The following is a 16,324-nucleotide window of genomic DNA, read 5'->3' as shown; positions in this document are numbered from 1 at the left end:
GGTTTTATAACATCTTGTGAAGGCTGTCAATGAATTTACCATTTCAGTCACCATTATTCAAAGTTCTGAAACAACATGACCTCAAGGTGATTGCATACATGTTACAGCACTGAAAATGAGTCGAACACACACAATAGAAAGCCTCCAAGTATTATCATCATTGTCACAGACAGTGTTAAGAAGTAAGAATGATCAGGGCCGGATTAACATAGGGGCTGATGGAGCTGCAGCTCCAGGCCCAGGCCCATGGAATAGGCCCATTGATTTAAAAAAAAAATTTTTTTACTCACTACTCTTAGGGTTGCCAGGTATGTCTCATGTATTTCTTATGGTACACTAGGGGACACTGAGAGACTGGGGGACACAGGGAGACATGGAGACACTGGGAGACTTGGAGACCTGGGAAACATGGGGCACTCCCAGTATCCCCATGTCTCCCGGTCAGTGTCCCTAGTATCTCAGTATCCCCATGTCTCCTAGTGTCCCTGGTGTCTCAGTGTCCATAGTGTGCCAGTGTCCCTAGTGTCTCAGTGTTTCAGTGTTTCCTAGTCTCCCAAAGTCCCCTAGTCTCCCAGTGTCCCCATGTCTCCTAGTGTCTCAGTGTCCCCTAGTATAAAAGAAAAAAAATCTCAGGCAATCACTGTGATAGATTTAAGCAGGTTTATTGGACAACGCAATGTTTTGACCTGTACCCAGGTCTTTATCAAGTCTCCAGTGTCCCCTATATATCACAGTGTCCCCTATGTATCACATTGTCTCAGTGCCCCATGTCTCCCAGTGTCCCCTTGTGTCTCAAAGTCACCCAGTGTCCCCAGGTCTCCCAGTGTTCCCTAGTATCTCAGTGTTCCCAGGTTTCCCAGTGTCCCAATGTCTCTTAATGTCCCCCAGTGTCCTAATGACATGGGGACACTTGGATACATGGGGACACAGACACTAAGGGACTGGGAGACATGGGGACACAGAAATGCCCCCTTTTTGTGTATGTTCGTCCCTTTCGGCAGTTCTGGTTATGTGATTTGTGTCAGTGACCCACCCTTTTACCCCATCCATAGACTTCCTGCTTTACTGGACACTGCTGTTAGGGTGTATGGGTTTACTTGAAAGCGTGAGATTAGCATAGGGTATGTGTTTTCTCATAGCTGTATCCTGTGAGTTTCCCTCCAGCACCATCTCCATCGGATACATGACGCTTAGGAGGTAGGACTGTTTTAGTGTTTTTGGTCAATAAGATTTTGTAATTAGGCCCATCATAATTGTCAGAACCAGGCCCACTGGGCTCTTAATCTGGCCCTGGCTATCTGGGGTATCACCGCTCACACAGGGAAAGTACCGAATGACCCCACTGTATTTAAAGGGCCAGAATGAGTGACATGCACTCTGTTAGGGCCGAATACGTTTTTTAAAGGGCCCAATCTCCCAGGGCAACCAGGCTTCTCCAATGCAATGTGGCGAGATTGCTCTCGTCACAAGGACACTATAGTCACCAGAACACCTCCAGCTTAATTAAGTTGTTCTGGTGTCTATAGCCTGTCACTGCAGGCTTTTCAATTTAAATACTGTCTTTTAAGAGAAGAATGCTGCTTAGTAACACTTTTAGTGGCAGTCACTCTGCATGGAGCCTCTGAATGTTCCCGACATATCTAAGAGGAGATGCTGATTGGTGCTGCACTGCATTTTGAGCGCATGTGTTCCATCCTATCTCCCCACTTTTATAGGCTAATGGATGAATTTAAAAAAGTTGATTGTGTTAATTTACAACAATTTAAAGTAATTTAAACATATTTAGTTATTCAACATTAATTTAAAAAAAATATTATTATACTATGTTTGTGTTTAATAACAATATGCAGGGAAACATGTTGCACTTTGGTGATCTGGTGATTCCTAGGTGATTGTATAGTATACGCATAATCCTCAGATATGTTCTACATTTCCACAGTTTTCAGTAAGGAAAATATGTTTGCCTGCATGAAAAAGCGGTATTTATCGGCGTATAACACGCACTTTTTCCCCCTGAAAATAGGGTAAAAATCGTGGGTGCGTGTTATACGCCGATATCCCATAATTACTTACCTGTCCTGAAGCGTGGGCCGGCTTCACAGCGCGCACCGCGGTACAGGAACTTTAATTTCAGGTTCCGGTTTCCGGCGGGACTGAAAGGAAGTGTGCACACTTCCTTTCAGTCCCGCCGGAAACCGGAACCTGAAATTAAAGTTCCTGTACCGCGGTGCGCGCTGTGAAGCTGGCCCACGCTTCAGGACAGGTAAGTAATTATGGGAGGGGAGGAAAGTACACTATGGGAGGGGAGGGGGGTAAAGTACACTATGGGAGGGGAGGGGGGGGGAAGTACACTATGGGAGGGGAGGGGGGGGGAAGTACACTATGGGAGGGGAGGGGGGGAAAGTACACTATGGGAGGGGAGGGGGGGGAAAGTACACTATGGGAGGGGAGGGGGGAAGTACACTATGGGAGGGGAGGGGGGGGAAGTACACTATGGGAGGGGAGGGGAGGGAGGGGAAATACTATGGGAGGGGAGGGGGGGGAAATACTATGGGAGGGGTGGGGGGGAATACTATGGGAGGGGTGGGGGGGGAATACTATGGGAGGGGAGGGGGGAGAATACTATGGGAGGGGAGGGGGGAGAATACTATAGGAGGGGAGGGGGGAGAATACTATGGGAGGGGAGGGGGGGAGAATACTATGGGAGGGGAGGGGTAAGAATACTATGGGAGGGGAGGGGTAAGAATACTATGGGAGGGGAGGGGGGAGAATACTATGGGAGGGGAGGGGGGAGAATACTATGGGAGGGGGAGAATACTATGGGAGGGGGGAGAATACTATGGGAGGGGGGAGAATACTATGGGAGGGGGAGAATACTATGGGAGGGGAGGGGGGAGAATACTATGGGAGGGGAGGGGGGAGAATACTATAGGAGGGGAGGGGGGAGAATACTATAGGAGGGGAGGGGGGAGAATACTATGGGAGGGGAGGGGGGGAGAATACTATGGGAGGGGAGGGGTAAGAATACTATGGGAGGGGAGGGGTAAGAAAACTATGGGAGGGGAGGGGGGAGAATACTATGGGAGGGGAGGGGGGAGAATACTATGGGAGGGGGGAGAATACTATGGGAGGGGAGGGGGGAGAATACTATGGGAGGGGGGGAATACTATGGGAGGGGGGAGAATACTATAGGAGGGGAGGGGGGAGAATACTATGGGAGGGGAGGGGGGGAGAATACTATGGGAGGGGAGAGGGGAGAATACTATGGAAAGGGAGGGGGGAGAATACTATGGAAAGGGGGGGACACTATGGGATGAGGGGGGAACACTATGGGATGAGGGGGGAATACTATGGGATGAGGGGGGAATACTATGGGATGAGGGGGGAATACTATGGGAGGGGGGGAAATTTCCTGGAATTTCTTTCTAAAAATGAGGTGCGTGTTATACGCCGGTGCGTGTTATACGCCGATAAATACGGTACTTACCTAAATAAGAACAGCACATTTCATAATTTTTTTTGTAGAAGGTTAAAATGCATTTATTACATTTTATTATTAAATCGTTTAAAAAAGTTTATGCAAAGATATTACATCAAGGCTATAATCCTCATAATTGGCCCATGGGCAAATTTTTTAAAAAGTCTATTACTATAACCCTCACATTAGTAGCCTGTAGGCCCTCCCCCCACACATGGTGGCTATTAATTAAACAATGTGGGACATAGTGTCCCTTCATGGTGGGGCTCTAATTTAGTAACAATTTAGGACATAATGTCTCCCCATATGCTGACCTATGGCCAGTGACTGGGTGCTTTAATTCAAATGAACAGGATGACTTAGTGCCCACCCCAGTCTTAGCCCATGAACAGCTCTAATTAACTATACAATGGGGTGTACATGCCATTGTCCACCTCCCAAATTGTCCTTATGGACAATTTAAATTGTTCATTGGGTTGCACTCCTGGTGCTCCTAACCATAAGATTTCTTAAATCTTCTATTCTTCAGATCCAAAAAATAGTCATGTCTCAATTTTTGAAAACATAAAAAAAAACGACGGTATTGCAAACAAAAAATCTCTGAAAATTCTTAAAAACAAATGCAATAAAAATAATCCTTCTTTGCTCTGTGAGTGCTCTGTGCAGACTGAGGTTGTAGCCTTTGGGAAGCCTGAGACGTATCTGTCAGAGTACTCTAATTGATTGGCTTACAAGGGGGTGGCAAGGGGCATGGAGAGTCCTAGCAATCTGGGTTGCCGGAAAAAACTATTTGGGTCAATGGCATGTCCCCATGGGTGGGGACAGGGGGGACATTCAGTAATTCTGTTTATTACTTAGAGCCTACATCTGACACTCATGGGTTGGCTGGGGGAACGTTAGGACAAATTAAATTGAGGCCACAATACTCCCATATAAATTGATCCATGTGGTATTTACCTGTGGAGATGTATTAATCAAAACAGACTCCACAGGTAAATCTTGGACAAACTGATTCATTCAAGTGTACATTTGAAGTAATTTGATTTGTTCATACCAGCTGAAAATCTTTAATGCACACTACATTTCATTAGGTCTGCATCTGGAATTCTTTTTTTAATAAAAAGAGACAAGGTATTGAAAATTGAGCCATCATTTCTATTTACCAAAAAAAAAAAAGTTTATTTGACATTGTTTTTCTAGTAAAGAGAAGAACTGGCATTCAACGATGACCACAATTTAATATTTTCGATCAGCTTTTCATATCATCACAATCAGTTAGAAAAAAACAAGGCGACAAGTATGGTACACCAATCAAATAAAGTAATCTAACAAAACTTACTCAAAGACCCTAAGAGCTAGACAAGTGTATAACCTATACCCCAACGTTTCAGCACCTGAAAAAGTGCCTTTCTCAAGGGACAGGATTACAAATTGCATTGTTGGGCAAGCTTCTCAGTGAGGGGTGGCTCTACAGTCTCAAGTCCACCCTCCCTCTTAGCCACCCATCTCAGTTTTAGACAGTCCAGCAATGACAAAAAAGGGGCATCATTGTACAGCAGTAAGAGAAAGAAACCTGACACCGGAGCAGGCTCTGCATGAATCAGACTCCCTCTCTTCTTCTCCTGTCCGGATGTAGGGAGGTGAAGAGATTTCACATCTGCACACATGTAATCTGTCAGGCATGCCTAATGCAATTTTCCAGCATTCCTAGGAATAGGGCCCTGTAGTGGGTGTGGAAAGCTTTAGATAAAAGAAGCAGGTAAAATGACAAAATCATATTTACCTGCTATTATCAGGTTGAAGGGTAAGGCAACTGTATCATTCAAAGCTAAAGCTTTTGAATGCAACAATTGTTTCAAAGTGATATATGTCCCTTTAAGTACCACATTATGGACAATAGTGGTATAATAATTAATCAAGTAATAGAGTGGGTGTGAAGAGAACACAATCACAGCATAACAGAAACACTAATGAAATATAATGTGTCCCTTAACTACATAAAGCATAATTCAGAAAACTGGTTCTTTGAGTAACTTTTTCATGTCTAAATAACATTTACCAATTTAAATTTTCCTTTCCTTTCATTTTAGCTACACATCAGGTTCCAAATCAGCAGGATGGCTTGAACTGTCTGCTCTTTGAGGCTCACATGATGAGAAAGCACACTAATTACACATGCTGTTAATACTGCCCTCCCACTAACCTCTCGCTTATAACAATGACAGTAAGGAGACATTGAAAAGCTTCACATTTTCAAGCAAACATGTTCTTTCTTTATATTTTATTCATAAAGCATTTTCTTCAAGTCCGGTGATGTTTTATTATGAAAATATCTATTAGCTGGATTTCTTTATTTTTTTAATATGAATATAAATCAGATATGGAATGTAAAGCCTTTAGGGGTACAGAACATTCTTTTCAGTATACTATATTAAAAATACTTAACCATATTTCTAAATATAATAATATTTCATAATACTAAAATGCTGTATATACAGCTTAGTAATTGCAATTTTTGATTATAGTGGAATAATATTAGAAAATGTGGGGTACAGTAAATACATTGAATTGTGCTTAATTATACACTTGCATATATTGTTCAATTTGCAGAGGGGGTATTTTGTGATATGTGTTGTCAAAATTCTAAATAAAAATAATAAACATCCTACAGAATAGGTCTGTCACGACTAGTAATGTGGTCCAGCACGCAGAAACTATGTAAACATATACATAGGTAAGAAAAGGAAAATAACAGGATAGAGCGTAAACCGGACCTTAGAATGGCCGGACATATACGCTAGAGACAGAGAATGGTCAAAGGGAAAGCCGAGGTCAAGGAAGCCAGAAAATACTCAATACCGATAAAACAAGCCAAGTCAGGGAAACCAGAGATCAGAATAACCAGGGAAACGCCAAGGATCAGGATACCAGGAAATCAGAATCACGGAAATAGCACTCTCAGGAAATCAGGAAACTGAAACCACGACATGGCAAAGTAATGGGAAAAGCTAGGGGTTTAAATACCCCTCTCTAGGCTATGATTGGTCAGAGGGCGACCTCTGACCCCAAAACGTGCGTGTGCGTTGACATCGTGACGTCACGCACACGTTGGTATAATTTTCGGGGGCGGAGCTACTCTTAGGCGCGACCACGTGGTCGGCGCCATGTTTGATTCGGGCGTGATGCCCGGAAGAACGGAAGGAGCGGTTCCCGGCTCGCCGACGAGCGGGTAAGCTCGTGTTGTCGGCGTGGCCGTGCCAGTCGGGCACGGCCATGAGGCTCGGCGGGCCGGTGACCGCAACAAGGTCTTGAACAATGAGTTCAGGAAAATAGGAAACAAACATAAAAATAGGACCTCCAAGTTGGTATTTTATAAAGTGTCAAACACTTAAAAGACAGTAGAAGATTAGGGAGGTCAATGTGTGGCTGCTTTGGTATAGGAAAGAGGGATTGGGGTTTCTAGAGCACTGGGTTGATTTTTCGCTTGGGTATAGTATTTAGAGCCAGGATGGATTGCATATACCGTATATACTCGAGTATAAGCCGACCCGAATATAAGCCGAGGCCCCTAATTTTACCCCAAAAAACTGGGAAAACGTATTGACTCGAGTATAAGACTAGGGTGGGAAATGCAGCAGCTACTGGTAAATTTCTAAATAAAATTAGATCCTAAAAAAATTATATTAACTGAATATTTATTTACAGTGTGTGTATATAATTAATGCAGTGTGTGTGTGTGAGTGCTGTGTGTGTGTATGCAGTGTGTGTGTATGCAGTGTGTGTGTATGCAGTGTGTGTATGAGTGCAGTGTGTATGAGTGCAGTGTGTATATAATGAATGGAGTGCAGTGTGTGTGTGTATGAGTGCAGTGTGTGTATAATGAATGCAGTGCAGTGTGTATGTATGAGTGCAGTGTGTGTGCATGAGTGCAGTGTGTGTGCATGAGTGCAGTGTGTGTGCATGAGTGCAGTGTGTGTGTATGAGTGCAGTGTGTGTGTATGAGTGCAGTGTGTGTGTATGAGTGCAGTGTGTGTGTGTATGAGTGCAGTGTGTATGAATGCAGTGTGTGTGTGTATGAATGCAGTGTGTGTGTGTATGAATGCAGTGTGTATGTGTATGAGTGCAGTGTGTGTGTGTGTATGAGTGCAGTGTGTGTGTGTATGAGTGCAGTGTGTGTGTATGAGTGCAGTGTGTGTATAATGAATGCAGTGCAGTGTGTATATGAGTGCAGTGTGTATGTATGAGTGCAGTGTGTATGCAGTGTGCGTATAATGAATGCAGTGCAGTGTGTGTATATGAGTGCAGTGTGTATATGAGTGCAGTGTGTGTGTGTATGAATGCAGTGTGTATATAATGAATGCAGTGCAGTGTGTGTATGAGGGCAGTGTGTGTGTATGAGTGCAGTGTGTATGCAGTGTGTGTATAATGAATGCAGTGCAGTGTGTGTATATGAGTGCAGTGTGTGTGAGTGCAGTGTGTATGAATGCAGTGTGTTTATAATGAATGCAGTGCAGTGTGTGTATGTGCAGTGTGTGTATGTGCAGTGTGTGTATGTGCAGTGTGTGTGTATGAGTGCAGAGCATTGGTGGGGGGTGGGCATTTTATTAATTATTATTTAATTATTATTTTAATATTTTTTTTAAATGTTATTTTTTTTAGGTAACTATTTTTTTTTATTTTATTATTATTTGTATTATTATTTTTATGTTATTATTTTAATTATTTTTTGTTTTATTATTAATATTTGTATTTTTTCGTCCCCCCTCCCTGCTTGTTAGCTGGCCAGGGAGGGGGGCTCTCACTCCCTGGTGGTCCAGTGGATGGGCTGTAGGAGGGGGCTGTCAGGAAGCTGTTACTTACCTTCACAGCAGCTCCTGTCAGCTCCCTTCTCTCTTCTCCGGTGCGTGCAGCTCCCAGGTCAGCTCCCTCTGCAACTCTCGCGGCCGCGCGGAGCGTTGCCACGGTAACCCGTGGCAACGCTCTGACCCCGCGGCTCTCGCGAGAGTTGCAGAGGGAGCTGACCTGGGAGCTGCACGCACCGGAGAAGAGAGAAGGGAGCTGACAGGAGCTGCTGTGAAGGCAAGTTACAGCTTCCTGACAGCCCCCGGTCCATGTCTGTATTATGGCAATGTAAATTGCCCTAATACAGACAACTGACTCGAGTATAAGACGAGTTAGTGTTTTTCAGCACAAAAAATGTGCTGAAAAACTCGTCTTATACTCGAGTATATACGGTAAATGAAAGAGCTTCTGTTGTCCTGGGGTAGAGAATGGCAATTAAGGATAGATGAGGTTTATGATAGGATCATGTCTCAATTAGTAGAAGCGCAGACCTGTATTAGTGAGGATTGCAATGCCTTTTGAGGCAGGAGGTACGTGCATGTGCATTGTTCAATGCGCTTGGCTGCGCTCACATCGACAAACCCTTGGATTTATAAGAAGTAACAACAGAGGGGCCTATATCTCACAAGCTACAGTACATTCATGAGTAGAATAGGAATGGTCCTTAGTGTACAATCCAGCTTTTTTAGCTTTCCTCATAATTAATGCATTGCATCCCCCTTACTAATTTTGTAGTACTTCTTCTAGTTCTGTAATATCCTTTTTTTAAATTGGTACTCAAATTTCACCGCATATTCAAGGTGGGGTATTACCATTGATTTGTAAAGAGGCAACATTATATTTGGATTGGGTGAATCAAAACCCCCTTTTTTACATGAAAGCACATAACCAGCTTTTGCAACAGGAGACCGGCGTTGCATGCTATTGCCTAGTTCAGTGGTCAGCAACCTATGGCACGTGTGCCATGCATGGCACTTGAGGTGCCTTTGCATGGTACTTAAGGCTGCCATAGATAAACAGGCCCTGGCCTGTCGGGAGTCCCACTGGGACTTCAGATAACCTGCTACTGCAACCCAAGCAATGATTACAAGTGGTGAAGGACAATCCTCAATTTATACATTGCAGCACTAAGTGGAATTGAGCTCACAGATCACTTGCTCCCAGCACTTGATAAATGGAATTGGCACTGGAGTAGAGCAGCCCGCTTCTGCCCTTGACCTGTACCTGGCCACGCCATACCCCACTGGACACCAGGGAAGCAACCCAAACTGCAAGATAAATACAGAGCTGCAGAATAAGCCTTCCTCCCATAGCAAGAATATGAACAGCCCAAACATACACCATCCCCACAAACACAACATCACTGGCAATCCACATACGAACACAACTCCACAAGCAGCCTCACACATGCAATACAACAAGAAGCACTACATACACACCACCAAACACAATCTGACATATCCACACACACAATTCCATAAGCAGCCCCCCATACACAGTCCACATTCTTGGGTATCATACACAATATTACAACTATTCGTGAAAATATACAATATAACAGCCCACATATGCACAAATACAATGTTACAAAGCAACTGCAGTACCCATATATAACACGAGCACAGTACGGCACCATACACACCTCAATTTAAAAAAATAGGACCGGCATGCCAAGGGACTTCAAGATATTGTTTTGACACTGCACTACTAAAAGGTTGCCTAGCTCTGGCCTAGTTTATCCATAATTGTTCTAAAATCCTTTTAATTTAATGTTATCCCTAACACAACCCCATTTAATGTACAAGTGGCTTCCTTAATCCAAAATGCATGGCTTTGCATTTATCTGTATTGAGTCTCATCTGCTACTTGTATGCTTAGTCCCCAAAGCGATTCAAATCCCTCTGTAAAGTAGTTATATCATGTTAATACTGTATTTGTGTCATCTGCAAATAAAGACAAATGGTTTTCAATGCCCACTTTAAGATAATTTATAAACAGATTAAAGAGAAGTGGACTAAGGACAGAACCATAAGGCACGCCACCAATCACTTTTGTCCAATATGAAAAATTTCCATTTACAACTACTCTCTGCACTCTATATTTAAGCCAATGTTCAATCCTAGAAAACTATTTTTCATTCAATTTTAAACCAATTTATTTCAGTGTTACTAATAATCTTTTGTGTGGAGCTGTATCAAATGCTCTAACAAAATCATAGTAGATCACATCTACTGGATCACCCTAGTCTATATTTTTACTAACTTTTTTCATAGAATGCAATTAGTTAGCTTGGCATGACATGTCTTTCATAAAACTGTGTTGATTTCTGTTAATGATATTTTTGTTCAAAATGAATTCTTAAATATTATCCTAAAACAGCCCCTACCTTTTTGGCATTAACATACTTAAAAAAAACATTTTGGGGTTGGTCTTGCTCTCTTTGGCTAACAGCTTTTTATTTTCAAGTTCAAGTTTAACCCATCTAATTGCCATTTTGCAAACCCTGTTGGCCAGCCTATATTTGGTATAGGCTGCAATTGATCCCTCTGATTTAAAAGCTTTGAATGCCCCTTTCCCTTGTTCTTGTTAATGATCTCAATTCAGCTAGAACCATAGTCACTAAGAAAACAATTGGTAAAATACTACGCCGTGAAGGACTAGCAGTGCCCGCAAGGTCCCCCTGCTCAATAAAGACCCGTCTGAAGTTTGCCAATGAACATCTGAATGATTCAGAGGAGAACTGAGTGAAAGTGTTGGGGTCAGATGAGACCAAAATCAAGCTCTTTGTCATCAACTCAACTCGCCGTGTTTGGAGGAGGAGGAATGCTGCCTTTGACCCCAAGAACATGGAGGTGGAAACATTATGCTTTTAGGGTGTTTTTCTGCTAAGGAGACAGGACAACTGCACAGCATCAAAGCCATGTACCGTCAATCTTGGGTGAAAACCTCCTTCCCTCAGGCAGGGCATTAAAAATGGGTTGTGGATGGGTTTTCCAGCATGACAATGACCTAAAACACACAACCAAGGCAACAAAGGAATGGCTCTAGAAGAAGCACAGTAAGGTCCTGGAGTCTCCTAGACAGTCTCCAGATCTTAATCCCATAGAAATTGTATTCCGTTCTATCTCCATCCCCTACAGTATTACTGCTCAATTGATGACTATTGCACCATTAATCCTTAACTCTTGTAAAGTTAAACATTTGTTTTTGTTAATGTTAGTTTTTGCACTCAAAGACTTGTTAATTTATGATGTTCCCTATTTAGGACTTTCACCTATCTGATCTCTGCCATTCCCTGATATCCTTACATTTAAATTCTTTCTCATCTGCTTTTTCCTTGATTTGTTTATAACACCTCAATGCTTCCTCACCCACAATCTGTCTTATCTAACCCTAGATTCTCTCTTATAGCCTGGGCCCCAAACAACATTTCAAAACCCACCCCCAGGACTCACAGCACCCAACCCTGCAGGAACAGCCTTAAGCAGAGGTAGCATTTACCCCACATCCTACGATCCCCAGGGTACTCGTTACATTTATATATAGCTCAAATTACCTGGCTTTCCTGACAAACCAATCATGTTCACCAACCCCTCCACATCTAAAATATCTTAATTCACACAAGGAATAGCTTTTAACCCTTAACCCTTCTAACCTCACCTATCATTTTTACAGCTCAATTCTCCATATCTTTAAAACACAGCATCTGTTCTCCTAATTATGTTCTCCCTTCTATTTTTCACTTCATCCCTCATTATCCCATTGTACATCACTACAGAATTTGCTGGTGCTATATAAATAATAAAATAATAATAATAATAATAATAATAATAATAATAATAATAATAATTCAAATCTCTCTATCCTTTTACTTACCTGTTCCTGCTGACACCATCTTCATTGCTACTTTCCTCATCTCATGTATTCATCACATGCACTTTACTCATATCTATCCAGCCTTTCTCCACAAACCCCTCCTAAATCCTCTAAATACAAGCTCTCACCCAAAACATTTAAATCTAACTCCTACCTTCTATTCCTTGCCATCCTACTGCTCCGGGCAGCTGGTGATGTCTCTCCAAACCCTGGTCCCTCCTCTACTAAGCCACCTTTTGCTAACACCAGAAACCACACCAATCTCATATCCATTCCATGTAACTTTCACTACAATTCATCCTTTAAAGCTGCGCTCTGGAATGCACGCTCTGTGTGCAGCACCATTAAATCAACTTCCATCCATGACCTATTTATCTCACACTCTTTAAACCTACTTGTACTAATGGAAACATGGCTCTCTCCCTCTGACACTGCTAACCCTGCCTCACTATTCTTTGGTGGTCTTCACTTTACCCACAACCCAAGACAGGCTGAGAGTAAAGGTGGCAGTGTAGGATTTCTGCTTTCACCCCACTGCTCCTTTAAAACTCTGCCCACCCCCCCTTCCCTATCTTACTCCAGTTTTGAAATTCACTCAATCCATCTGTTCAAACCCATCTCTGCTAACATAGCTGTTATCTATCGCCTCCCTGGTTTCTCTAGTCTGTTCCATGACCATTTCTCTGCTTGGCTTCCCTACTTCCTTTCATGTAATAACCCTTCCCTAATTCTCAGGGATTTCAACATTCCCATTAACCATCCCTGACCTTATTAGCTTCCAAACTCCTTTCGATTACCTCCTCCCTTGGCCTATGTAACATATTCATCCTCACCTTGCGGTATCTGCTCTCAGAAGCCATGCCTCAGTGTACCTGACTCCTGCAACATGTTGGTGGCCGCTTGCCGCTGCGCATCCAAGCCAAATTAGAGCCCCACGTCCTACCACGGGGATGACGGCGTTAGCGTGTGTATGATGTCACACAGGAGACCCGTGCGCACGTTCTGGGGTCAAAAGCCAATTTCGGCCAATCAGATTTGTAAAAGGCTTATTTAAATGCATTTTTACTTCTCCTCATTGCCCTGTCGTGGTTTTCCTTAGTGGTTGTCCGAGAGTGTGTTCCTGAGCATTTATTTCTAGTTATTGACTTTGGCTTCATTTGACTTCCCTCTATTCTGGTATCCCTGACTTTTGGCTTTCCCTCATCATTGTGTCTCATTCTGTGTCCCCGACCTCAGCAAGTTTTCTGTCTATTCTCTGGTACTTTAAAAGAACACTATAGTCACCTAAATTACTTTAGCTAAATAAAGCAGTTTTAGTGTATAGATCATTCCCCTGCAATTTCACTGCTCAATTCACTGTCATTTAGGGGTTAAATCACGTTGTTTCTGTTTATGCAGCCCTAGCCACACCTCCCCTGGCTATGATTGACAGAGCCTGCATGAAAAAAAAAACTGGTTTCACTTTCAAACAGATGTAATTTACCTTAAATAATTTTTTCTCAATCTCTAAATTGAACTTTAATCACATACAGGAGGCTCTTGCAGGGTCTAGCAAGCTATTAACATAGCAGGGGATGAGAAAATCTTAATTAAACAGAACTTGCAATAAAGAAAGCCTAAATAGGGCTCTCTTTACAGGAAGTGTTTATGGAAGGCTGTGCAAGTCACATGCAGGGAGGTGTGACTAGGGTTCCTAAACAAAGGGATTTAACTCCTAAATGGCAGAGGATTGAGCAGTGAGGCTGCAGGGACATGTTCTATACACCAAAACTGCTTCATTAAGCTAAAGTTGTTCAGGTGACTATAGTGTCCCTTTAAATTATTCACCTCATTGGAATGGCAGACTTAGTTCAATGTAATAGTTGCTATGCATTTGTTTCACGTTCCACTTTTTGGACTTCTGCACCTAAGAACTATAAGGGGACAGGTCTTAGGTGTGATAGATATGTCCTCTGGGAATAACAAAAATAGATTCCTCCTTGATATTACGGTCAAATGTAACAAAAATAACTTTTCATGCAAAGACCTGATGAACTCAGGTGCGGCAGGAAACTTCATTGATGTACATTTTGTCAATAAACATTATATACCTATCAAGAAGAGATTTTACCTCTCGCCGTTGAGGCTATTGATGGGAGACCTCTCTCTCAACCATTAATTACCCACAAAACCTTGCCCATTAACATTTCTATTGGTGCATTACACAAGGAAGACATAACATGCCAAATAATTGCTTCTCCTTCTCGTCCCATCATTTCCTTGGCTTATTAAGCGCAATCCTCATATTGACGGGGCAAAAGGAGAAATATTGGAATGGGGCAAGGACTGTACTGAGAGATGTATGTTGCACATTACCAAAAGAGTGGGCATCATTACGTTACCCACTACCACGCCTCAGGCCTCCGAAGTTCCCATGCAATACTGGGAGGTTAAGGAGGTATTCAGTAAGAGTCAGACCAATATTCTACATCCTCACAGATCATATGACTGTTCCAAAACTCTGCTACCTGGCGATATGCCACCCAATGGAGCAGTGTATGCCTTATCACCACAGGAGAGTAGAATAATGGAAGAGTACATCAAAGACTCCCTAATCCTCCAGTGGAGGGGCTTAAATGGGCCGGTGGACATGTCTGCCGATGCGGGCCATCCAGGCATTTTGCCAGTTGTGCCTGCAGCTGTACACCACCATCCTGCAAGGCTTCAGCCCTTAGGGCCGCCAAAATACCTTCCACCTCTATAGGTCCTGGCCAAATGTAGCTGGGGAACAGCAAAGGAAGCTGTTCGCAAGCCAGATAATTAAGATGGCTGAAAATAACAGAAAATGGCTCACTCTATATATAAAATAGTCACTCCCCTTAACTTAGGCCTTCCCCTTTACCTACAGGACCTCCTTTCTTTGAACTTATTAATCTCCCCCTCCCCCCCCCCCCCCCACACTCACACATGTCCCTGTTCCCTGCTAGCCCTTAGGTCTGCCTCCTCAGGGTCTTACTGTCAGGATCGGGACAGGGATCCAACACGCAGGGTACAAAGAGTGGAAAGGTACGTATACCGGGCCTTAGAATGGCCGGACTAACGTACCGAGAGTAATAGAGAATAGTCAGAGACAAGCCGAGGTCGAGGGAACGAGAAGACAGATAAGCGAGAGACAAGCCGGGTCAAGGGATAACAGAGAAGCAGGGTAGTACAACAAGCCGAGTCAAAACCAAATAGAGCAAACTAGAATACCAGAGCACTGAGTGACTAGACAAGCTAGAACCACGACAGGGCAATGAGCTGAAGAGAGAAGCAAGCTTAAATACCCTGACTCCGGATGGTAAGCACGCCTCTGACAAGTGCCGATTGGATATCGGACACTTGAGTGACAGGTCGCTCGTGATAGCGTCATGACGTCACGTATTGAGCGTCCTGCTAGAAAAGGATGTGGATTCCTCGCGGCCGGTGTTTAAGTGGCCGGATGAACCGCGAGGAACGGAGGAAACAGCTCGCCTGGATGGATAAACCACCAAGTCTCTACCTCCCTTAGAGGTAGAGGCCTCAGGTACCCTGACAGTACCCCCCCTTTCAGATACACCCACCGGGCGGAAGGAACCGGGGCGAGATGGGAAGCGGAGGTGAAATGCTCTGCGAAGGCGAGAAGCATGAACGTCCTCCTGAGGTACCCAACTCCTCTCCTCAGGACCATATCCCCTCCAGTTGACCAGATATTGCAATTTTCCCCTTGAAATTCTGGAATCAACGATGGAGCTTACCTCGTACTCCTCCCGACCCTCCACCTGCACAGGACGAGGCGAGGAGACCTTAGAGGAGAATTTGTTGCAAATAAGGGGTTTCAACAAGGAGACATGAAAAGAGTTAGGAATGCGTAAGGCAGGTGGCAGAGCAAGGCGATACGCAACCGGATTGATACGAGTGAGAACCCTGTAAGGGCCTATGTAGCGAGGAGCAAATTTCATAGATGGAACTTTTAGTCGAATATTCTTAGTACTTAACCATACCCTATCCCCAGGAACAAAAACAGGAGCCGCTTTTCTATGCTTGTCAGCGTGTTTCTTGAACAACGAGGAACTATGTAACAGAATTTGCCGAGTCTGATCCCATAATTTCTTCAGGTTGGCGACATGA

Source organism: Pelobates fuscus, chromosome 2 (assembly GCF_036172605.1).
Source record: "Pelobates fuscus isolate aPelFus1 chromosome 2, aPelFus1.pri, whole genome shotgun sequence".
NCBI classification, from domain to species: Eukaryota; Metazoa; Chordata; class Amphibia; order Anura; family Pelobatidae; genus Pelobates; species Pelobates fuscus.
This window is presented reverse-complemented; position numbering follows the sequence as displayed.